Here is an 11,747-nt window from a genome sequence, read left to right on the forward strand (position 1 = left end):
TCACTTTTAGATAACTCCTGAATCACTACCAGCATATATAATCTCTAAAGGTAATCAGCCAGTGATACATTTAAGCAAAGTGGCTTTGTTAGCGTGCTCCTTAGCGCAGCCTTTTCCACAGGTTCCTCCCAGCCGTGTCAATCAGATCAAACAGATTCAAGACAGCTGTCTGCCCTCTTAGTTCTTATCTTGCTTCTGCTGTGTGGTGTTTAGGTGTTTAGGTCTGTGTTTAGTTTTTTACTGGATGAAAAACGTACCTTTATTTTACATATTAGAATGACAGTCCATGTGTCTGACCATCCTTGGTGGTCATTGCCATTTTGACTTTCTTGTCCATGGAAATCACCTTAGTCCATTATCCCCCGGCTTCTTGAACTCTATAATATATTGCAGCTCATGCTGCTAGTTTAAAAAGGATGAGGAAATGACAGTGGGTGTGTGATAAATGGGGTTTTCCACTCTTTCTTCAATGCTCTGTTTACCAGGCTACATAACAATATTTCTTTTTACTCTAGATTGTGCGGAGCTCCCAAGGTGTTGAGCACTTCATGAATATTAAACAAAGCTTTGGGAGCTACGTAACATCATCTTTAATACGATGAGGATTTAAAATGTGGGTGCATTTGCAGACACGCTCAATCATTTTTGTTTATCCGAGCACTTTTGGATTCTTTACACTATCCCCGGGGATTTAACGCTGCGGCATGTATATTTAAATCCTGAGGCATCTCTTGCTCTCCCTCACAGTTTTTGAGTGTCTGAGCTTTTCAGCATGTGGATGGTGAAGGTATTTCTTTTAAAAGCGAGACAATTTTGTGAGTCAAATGTTGCCGTACCCTTGTGAAGACGTGCAGGGCTTACACAGAGAGAAAACTTGGGGGTCGAATGGAGGAGAAAACTGATGTGAGCAAAGAAAGTTAAATCTCTCAACCCTCAGTAATTACTGGACATTCAAAGTACACATTACAGGTTCATTTCGATCGCTCTTAAATATAAGATTCCTTTACTAATCCCTTCCCTGGTTCAGTGGATTTAGTGAAAAATATTTGTTCAAGAATTTAAAAATTAAATGGAACGCTGAATTTGTTTTGTGGTTAAATAATCACGTTTTACAGCTGCCAAGCTATCAGACTGGAAACTGTCGAACCCATCCTTTGTAGCGCCAACCTTTCTCATTTGTCTCGACAAGACCCTTCACAAACATTACAGCATGACACTAGTTTTCAATAGATGGAAAGTGTTTTCACACTCTACAGAATTCATCACCAGTCAAGCACACTGTTGCACAGCCTCTTTTCCTCTGTCTCTACCTGTCATCTCACTGAATGTTCAGGAAAAATTATATGATGGCAAGAACCCCGGCACCATTTCCTGGTTCACTGGATATGGCTTTGCGCTCCAGTAAATCTTTACTGTTCATTTCTGGTACAATTTTAACTGGCTGTCGAAGAGAAGCCTCAGCTAGTATCGCGGCAGGTGCAGAACATTAACCACCTCTGTCTTTACCGCCTTCCTCCTGAGGCTAATGTGGCTTGACAGAAATAGGCATAGGCAAAGCTATAGGTTTGGTAGTGATGAATGTTGTGCATAATATACGTTACAGTATGTGAGGATGAGCATCAGTTGTAATTAGACTAAAAACATTAATGTTTCATGACATAAAAAGAATCAATAATCAAAAATTACTTCCTGCATAATAAATGCCCTTTATAAGCAAATGACTCTTCAGCCAACAGCTTTGTAATCACTGGATGTAAATGCCACTTCTGTGGACTCACAATGACTATGGGGAGCTGGACAAGCAAGATCTATTCTCCCTATTAAACCATGCAGTGTTAATACACCCTCATTAAAGCAAGGTTTTTGCACAGGAGGTGATGCAATAGTCTGCACTCCTGCTCTCAGCAGCACTTGGCATTTCAGCGCAGTGGGCAGAGATTGTAGTCAACTGCTTTTTAATCTTCTACCAATTTTCATCAGTACTGCAGGGTCTGGTTTTCCAGAGTTCACAATAGCCTGCCACCTGCCAGCTAAGTGACCCGTGTTTTGACAGGCAAGCAAAAGCAACGCGAACTAGACATGTGACCACATATCTGAGACATTTTAGGCCCCTAGCGTCGTCTTATGAATTCATTAACTCATCGGCTTAGCTCTAAGTTTCAATTTCACTTTCACTTTCAACAAGTTCCTGCAGGGTACCGCTTCTGAAGAGACAACATAACAAAGACAGTTATCTTGAAGGCAATGATTTGTTTTGGCAGCCTCTGTACATCTTTTAAGGAGCGTGTCACTATTTGAAACCAACAGGGAGCCCTGTTGTCGCTTGTATTTATTATGCGCCTTCATATTCCAAGAAAAAATGAAATAATACATTTCCGAAACAAAGCTTGTACTTGGAAATTTCCCCAGGGAGTCATGCTTCTTGTCCTGCTCAGCTGGCAAACATTACTACAGCACTGAAAGGGGGAGAATTTTGATAACATTTTATCACATTGACATGTTGAATAGCCTGAGCATTTGGCACATAGAGTCCCTTACAGCCCATTGTACATCAGATTCAATCATTCTGTTTAAATCATGTGAACATATGCTCCCTCAGATCACAGAGATCCTGTTTCCCTCGCTTAGATTAATCCCCAGCCGACCTGACCGTAAGGACGTTCACAGACATGAAACCAGACACCGTGATAACTCTGTTTGCCGTCATATGTTATCAAGATGGGTAAATGTTTTAGTAATGTTAATACATCTACCTGCTCGTGAAAAAGTGAACTTACAAGTGTGCGGCACATGAAGAAAGAGATGAAAGATGCGCTTAATAATTCCTGAGGTGTTGCAGAATGTTGTTTTCTGACGAGACTCACCCCGTGTTCATCAGCATTCCCAAAGACAGAGCGCACATTCAGGGTACATTATGCAGAGTCAATCAATTTTGCATTTTCTTGTGTGCGCATACCTACTTAATTCCTACTCTCTGCCCTGTTGTCATGACAACATTATTATACATTGTCATCGCCTTCAAAAGGAGATGAGAGGTTCATCATTAAGCATTCACAGTCTCTGAAATGCAAGAGCTATGTAGCTTAAGAGCATGTGAGAACATTATAGATCACAGTGTGTTTAATAGGTTGTCTTCTTTCGCTTGAACACATTCCCTTTTATTTTTATGAGAATCAAGGTTAACGTGCATGTGTATGTGCATAAAAACAAAGAGCATACTTTTGATTTTTCCACAAGTGTCTAAACAAATCACAAGCAAAAGCCTGACACAAACATCCAGAGGACAAGCTTCTGTTCCAGTGGACTGGCTTACCATCAGTCTTCTAACAGATGGATTTTTATTACAGTTTCATGTGCCGAGGGACCATGCTCACCCAATAAACTGGCATGTGCTCCAAAGCACCCCTCTAGCGAATTCATGCGTCTTACGAACAACAAGGGTTCTGGTGTAGTGTGCCAGGGCTGTAAAAAATCAGCTTAACAGCAGCACTGGGAAGGCATCAGTATGGCTCCAACTTTATTGTGATGATAAAAGGCAGAAGAGGTTGTTCTGTCCAAGAATGAAAGATGACAGTTTTGTACTTTCTGTTAGAAGTGTCTGAAATGCAAATAACACCCATTTTTACCACATAGTCACCAGAAAAAGGTGTGTCCTGTTTTATTGATGTGGATGTTATTTTTAATTATTTATATTCATTGTACATTCAGAGACAGTGATATCACACCTTCACAACAGATAGATAGATATATAGATGTTTGTTGTGTTAGTGTTCTTGTCTTTGTGCGAGAGCAGTGAATCCAGTCCTGCTGCTTTACTACTCACTGTTTCATATTTCTGCCACATCTGGTGACCGTCCCCTTACAGGAGCCTGACAGTTGGCATTACTGCTTCTTTTCAGTTGGATTTGCTCTTTGGGATGAAAGCAGCAGATTACTGATTACATTTACAGAAAGGTTTGGGCTTTGTTCATATATGGCTGTATACATGCAACATTGTGCATTGGGGAAATATTATTTATTTACTGTAAGATGTGCGACTTGTTACACACTCAGCTCATTTCAAGCATGCATTGATTGTTGAAATAAAAATGACAAAAAAGGAAAAGAGAGAAGCAACGCTTGTTTTAAGAGGTAGTCACAGTGTCTGAGTACAATTACAATAAATGGTACAACTCTGCTAAGTGGAACCACTGGAACTATACAGAAGGGGAGCACAAATTTGTTTTAATATATACACAAAGTGGGATTTGATAAGATCTAAGTTGGATTTTCTAAATTCAAACTAGAGTGAAAAAACATAGTTACTTATTGTGTATAATAGTTCATTTATTATTTTTAATCCCATCCATCAACAGCTCTTTATCCAGGGCCAGGTTATGGGGGCAGCAGCCTAAGCAGAGATGTCCAGACCTCCCTGTCCCCAGCCACTTCATCCTACTCTGAGTCCCTCCCAAATTACTGAACTCCCCACCCCATCACTGAGGGAGAGCCCAATTACCATTCGAAGAAATTCATTTTACCCGTTCATATTCGTGATAGTATTCTTCCTGTCACTACCCAGGCCGCCACTGAATGAGGCTAACAGAACTACATCATCTGCAAAAAGCAGAGACAAGACCCTGATACCACCAAAGTAGAGGCCATTGGTTTGGTTTTATGTAGAAATTTATGATGATGCCTGAATTAGTGATTGGTGATGCAAGTCATCACCATGTAGTGACTGCTCAGCACCTCCCTTTACCTGAGCATCCAAGACATGTGACCACAGATCTGATAAAACAATAACAAAATCAATCATCGACCTGCCATTTAGCGTATTGTGATCCCACGTACACTTATGAGCACCGTTATACTTGAACACTGTGGTTGTTATGGACAAGTGTTGATTGGCACAGAAGTTAAATAACAACAATGCTCGGGGTCAGATTAGGCAGATCAGGCTCTTAATTGGACCATCTGGGGCCTCCACCCTTGACTGTTACACTTCAACTGTCTCTTCCATGGACTAAGGCCCTTGAGATGGTCTCCCTCGACCTCCCTCCCCAGGCCTGTAGCAGGTAAACCTGTCCAAGGTTCATGTCAGGGGAATTATTTTTATTTTATTTACCACAGTAGAATTTTAATCATGTTAATCACTTTCTTTCTGTCTTGGCTTGTTCTTCTTGTTTTTTTGTCTTTTTTTTCTTTTGTTTAGTTTTTTTCAACCCCTCTAATTGTGGCTCAGGAGGTAGAGCATGCTGTCTATTAATCAGGTTAGTGGTTATATTCCCTTGGCTCCTCCAAGCTGCATGTTGATGATATATGAGTAGGCATGATACTTAGAAAGCCACGTAGAACAAAGCACTGTGTGAATGTGTGAATGCACTCAGAGTAGAAAAATGCCATTTTACTCACCTGTTTTACTTTTCCTTCCTTTACCCGCAGAGGTTGTTCCCTTCTTATATTGGATCATTGTTGGGCTTTGGTATGGATTTACCTCCACAGACTTTATAGTGATCTTGTGTTCGGCTTTCTCCCCTACAAGTCTTTGTTCTTTCTAACTTTAATTAAAGTTCTCCCTTTTTGCCCTAGTCCTGCATATGGGTCTTTAATCTAAACTCTAACATTTCTTAAGTGAACTTTCATAAGGCTCTGTCTGTCTAGATGTCAACTAAACTGTGCCCAGGGGAACTTATTAGCCATATAACTAAAATATTTCTGACCCTGCTTTTATCATCGTTCTTCGCACTAATGGATACTGACCAAAATCTTGGTCATTTCTCTGACATTCAGCTATTTGCTGTATAAAAAGTAATGAGTATCATGAATAATCAAAGTTATGCATTAATAAACTGAAATTCATAAAGGTCTTTTTACTGAGCTTTCTCGCTTGTGTTACATGGTTCTTCAGCTCAGAAACTGCTTTTTTTAACCATAGTAATACTTTGTACCATGTAACTTTTTAAATTTCATTAATGTAATTTGCAATAGAGCACTGGAAAAATCCCTCAAGACAGAAAAAGTGCATACTTACATTTACTTATGAGTACTTTTTCTTTGACTATATTACTCATAATAAATATAGGATTCATTTAAAAATGTGAAAAAATTTGAGTAAAAAATACAAAACAAGTGAGAATTTTTTTTATTTTACTGAAAGTAAAATAAAAAAAAAACCTTGTCAATATCATAATAATAAACTCTCTCGTATCATGTCATGTGGATTGTGCACATATCTTTAAGGTACTAAAAACATTAAATCGTTTACGTGCTCCTTAATGAGACTGTGTAGCTCAGCATTAAAACTCTGAGGATTCTTGCTGAAGCAAAATCTTTTCTGCTTGACAGATTTGCTCTTGCTTTTCCTGTCCTCTTGTGCTTAATTTATGTCCTTTTTATGCGTGAGTCGTACAACCTGTGAGTTATGGACGCCTCCGTGCAGTGTTTGCATTGGAAATGTGCTCTAGGCAACCATAAAAATGTCAGCACTGTGACAACACCATTAGCACAGATGTAGAGTGTTAAAAGGTAAAACAAAGGTGATAATTTCAGAAGTTCTGCTGCTCTGCCGGCACTCTGATTAGCTTTAGCTTCCAGGTATGTAATGGCCTGCCAGTGAAGGAAGTGAATCCATTGCACAGCATCCTCCATTAACCCAGAAGGAATGTTTGGACTAAACATAGACACACTCACCTGTCACTTAATTAGTTACACCTTGCTAATACACACGTTCACGTTCCTTCAGAACTGTCTTAAATCTTTCATTCAACAAGGTGCTGGTCCATAGTTATGTGAAACTGTTATGCAATTACTGCAGATTTGTCAGACGCACTTCCATAATCAATGAGCAAATCTTCACTTTACTACATCTTTACTAAGGTGCTCTATTGGATTAAGATCTGCTGACTGTGGGGGACATTTGAGTGCAAAGAACACAAGGTCATGTTCAAGAAACCAGGTTAAGATGATTTGAACTTTGTAACATGACATGCATACCAAGCACGATGGATCCACCCAGTTGCAAAAAATTGCAACTGGGTGGCTGTTTGCAAATGTGGACTTCATATATCAAACGTGACTAATTTATATTTCTCATCTAAACATAATTTAGTTTTGCACTTTTCACATATTCTTCAAGGATGTTCAGTCTATTAGAATTCAGTCATTTCAACGTTAGTTATGATGAAGTAAAAGAAAGTGGTCATGTTTTCTTCTGAAGCTCTGCCCCCTGGAAAGATATTTTGGAGGGAAAATCAGTTCATCGTCCTCGATTTTGTCTCTCAATCAAGACATTTCAGTTAATATAGCACAGTACAGTATATAGTAATGTATTGTGAGATTTTTGGAATATGCGTCATCATAACTATTTACTGTAAAATTAACATGAGATAATTATAAAACTGCTTGAATGAAAAACAACAACATTTAACTATTTAACTGCTTTTGACTGCTCCCTTGTAACAGGAAGTCACCAGCAGATTTTTACACTGGATGTCCTTTTGTTCCTCTTTTTACCTGATGTAACATGATTTCTAAACTTGAAAACATAAAAATCCCTTGTGACCTTTTTATCTTGAATTAGATAGCAGTCAATGGCTTTGCATTAAAAATAGTTACTTGTGATGTTAATCATAGTCTTATTCCATATGAATCCTGTAGATGTTGTTTGTTTGTTTGTTTTTTTAAAAATGTCTATAGCTAGTTTACTGTTTTGTGAGGACTAGCAACTTTAACACAATACACAGTGTAGAAGGCAAAGCTCAGCTCTGCCCTGGACATATGAACAATGGGGCTTATAAGGAGCAACTCTCTAGAGATGAGCATTTCCAGCCTTCAGCCACTGTGGTTTTTAAAAAGTTTGAAAGTGTCTCCTTGTGCACTAGGATTTCTGCCTGCACATTTTTACTGCTTTTAAATAATAATAATAAAAAAATTAAAAAGCAGTGATGGTGGAGATGTCTGAGCAGGCTGTAAATTTAGAGTGGATAACTTTCTGCATCTGCCTCATCCAGCGAGTGACTCGTTTTGAAACAAAATCAGCTGCATATAATTAATGTATGATTTAACTTATTTTCTAGAATCGTCATTTGCCCAGTGTCATTTGCAATATTTTGTGGTTGAGCTAAGTGACTTTGCAAGAAACTCATAGTCTTGTAGTACTCTGAAAATGCACAGCTGTTGCCTCCTTGTCATAAAACCAACAGCGAAATGTGTTACCTAATCAAAGAGAGTGAAACCTGAATTTGCACAGCGGCTGCAGCAAATGAAGGAAAAAACAACATTCCTACATGGAAACTAACATGATTTATTCTATCACCATCAATCCAATCTCCAAATGATTTCATTACCTATTTTTAGATAGAAAAGAAAGATAATTGACAGTCTTGTGATATGATTGCAGAGTAATAGGCCAGAACTACTGGCATCTCGCAATTTGAATTAAATTAAACTTAAAGTAGACATTTTTGCCATGCTTGCTAATGCACCATTTTTATGTGAGACTGGGTTTAAAAAATGGACTTTCAAAGTGGTGTTTTATGTGGAGAGAATGGTGGGCAAGCAGTTACTTTGGATAACTGCAAAATTTGCACAGTTTCACATTTCTCTTCCCACATTGTGGAGATTAACCTTGTTGCTACTTAAAGAGATCCTGAAAAGCTTGTTGCCTGCCAACAGACATCCACAGGAACCAGCTATTTTATAGTGGTTACGGTTTTTGTCCTTGAGAGATTTTTCACATTAAATGCAACTTTGTTTTTAACTTTCAATTTTGGTGCAAAACGGTGGGTTGACACAGAGTAAATGAGCCCAGAATCACATTAAGCAGAGGTAGTACCACTAAAAGTATGTTTATCAATCCCAGTATGTGGAACATTTGCTTAAGTGACCTATTGCCTAAAGGCAAACAGTCACATCTGTGGTATAAGTGTCAAAGTATGGGTAAAATATCAGACTTTCTCAAGTATAAGTAGTGTGAGAGTGTGATTAAAATGGAGAGCGTGACACAGAATACAATTCTGAGATGTTTCAAAAAACCCTAATCACTCGGTTGCAATGGGAAGCACATTCCTGCACAGTTGTGGCCATGAACAACACGGATTAGAGGCTGAGGATCAGAGTGTGACGCCTCAATTGGAATACAGTCTGTCTGTCTGCATACCAAACAGCTAATTTTGTGGCCTGTGCTCCAGTGAATTCTCTCACATAAAGACTTCAGTCACAGATTGACCCACAGACATTGTAATCGCTGCTAATGTCAGAGTTCGGCTCTTAACGAGAGAAACCAGCTGGGAATGATTTCACGGACTAAACCGTAATCAGTATCCCACTGTCTCAGCAACGAGAGAGAGAGAAAATGTCATAAGGAGCTCTGTCATATCGTGTAAGAAGTTTCATCAAAGTATTTACTTTACTGTCTCATCATAGTCCATCCACTTTTGCTGCAGTGTTTCATCAGTAATAACCAGTGTCGTGGTCATTGTTTTAAAAAGTATTGTATTATAAAATTACAAATTGCTTGTTACTTTTCTTAAAAGTAATGCAGTATGTAATAGAGCAGGGCGATATGACCAAAAATATTTATCACGATATACATTTGAAAATTTGCGATAACGATATAATTGACACTAGACAAAATACTTTACAACTCCACAACTTTATTAGTGCAAAAAACCCCATCAATGTATTTTCACTTAAACAAGCAGCTGTTTTTTTATGTGCATTAAAGTTATATAAAAATGTAACAGTGCAAATGCAAATTCCTTGCTGACAGTTTAACCAAAAGGCATTTCCAGTGGAAATTGGCCGACATATCCTCAGCATAACCATGTATAATATCCACAAAACTTAAAAAGAGGTGATACACACACAATACGGTAATATTATGTTGAAGCACAGTACGTATCACTCCGCGAGGCTCCGCCTACGATAGCCGTAATGCTCCGACAACCCATCAAGTGGTGCGGCTTCGTAGCTTAGCAAAGTCGTACTGAAACATTTGACAGATTTTCCAGCGCCGTGTACGACATAAAATCGTTTCGAGGTCAGTAAACACAACCAGAATTCAAACATAAGGCACACGGGATTATAAGGGGCACTGTCGATTTTCAGAAAAATCAAAGGATTGATTTTAAGTGTGCCGTATTTTCCAAACAACACGGTAATAACGACGGCCCGCTAGCATGCTCTACCAAAAATAGTGCTTTGTTGTGTATCTGATAGTGATGGGTCGTTCGCGAACGAAATGGCTCTTAGAGCCGACTCTTTGAAGTGAACGACGCGAGCCGGCTCCTTATTGGGAGCCGTGAGGGGTTTTTTTTTCTTTCTCTCACCCTCTCTCTCGCCCTTTTTTCTGCTAAACTCCGCATGCACGCCTGTACTTTGCGCTGGGCAGAGGGGGGAGGGGCGTTAGTTACACTTGCAGTAGCTCAGGAACAGAGCCAGAGAGAAAGAGAGCGAGGGACAACAACGTCACATTAGAAAGGTATAGTAATCATCCACTATTTTCAGTTGCAGATTATAAAGGATTCAGAAATCATGCAGGTCCATATGACAGAGAATGTGCATCTTCTTTTTGTTTTAATATTTTAATTTATATTTAATTGTGTTGTGGTTTGCAGTGTTTTGTGTTGTTTCACGTTAAATTTGTTTAAAAGGAAAAAGCTGAAAATTTAAATAGTTAAAAGTTCAAAATGTAAATAGTTGTTTTTTGTATTATATGATTTATTTATTACATTTTATATGGAGTGAATAAATAAAGTATATTTATGGTGACCCTTAGAGACAAAGCACGTACAAACTCCAAAACACGTACAAACTCCTAAGCATGTACAAACTCCAAAACACGTAAAAACTCCAAAACACGTAAAAACTCAGAAGCACGTACAAACTCCAAAACACGTAAAAACTCAGAAGCACGTACAAACTCCAAAACACGTACAAACTCAGAATCACGTACAAAAGACAACAGAAGTGCTCCAGGATGCTAGGGCGCAGTGTTGAGCTTTTGTTACCTAGTGGCTACACAAGCCAGGAACTATCAACAACCGGATTTGGTGTGTGGTAGTAACAGGTAAATGAACTTTTTTTTTAAATTATTTGAATAAATATAAGTGCTTGTCTATAAATACACAAACAATACACACATGCTTTCAATTGTGTAATTTAAGTGATCTGGGTAGCTCTGCTTTGGAAGTTCAGTAAACGCCAGAAATGTGTTTTGGAGTTTGTACGTGCTTTTTGGAGTTTGTATATGCTTTAGAGTTTGTACGTGCTTTGTCCCTAGGGGCCATATATAAACATATATAAATAAAACCACTTTTTTTTACATTAGTAATTACTTTTCTGCATAATTTTATATTATTGTTAATGATTAAATAATTAAAGCAACAAAACAACCTGAAGAGCCGGTTCGGAGCCGAAAGAGCCGGCTCTTTTTAGTGAGCCGAGCCGGAAGAGCCGGATCTCTAAAAAGAGCCGGAAATCCCATCACTAGTATCTGACGGACAAACACCAAACCAGTTCCACACCACTGAAGTTGCAGCATTTTTACAAACCAACTCTGGTTCATCCGTTTCATTCAACGATCCACTTTCGCTCTTCTCGTTCTGCGTCGCCGCCATGTGCGTATTTAAACAAAAGCACTGCGCATGCGCGTTTTACCCATATTCTATCGCGATATTTCATTTTCCTAACGTTTCCCAAAATTACACGTATTACCGTGAACGGTATGATATAGCCCAACCCTAGTATGTAACATAATTATTCAC

This window comes from Neolamprologus brichardi, chromosome 5 (assembly GCF_056152115.1).
Source record: "Neolamprologus brichardi isolate AB-2024 chromosome 5, ASM5615211v1, whole genome shotgun sequence".
Classification (NCBI taxonomy): Eukaryota; Metazoa; Chordata; class Actinopteri; order Cichliformes; family Cichlidae; genus Neolamprologus; species Neolamprologus brichardi.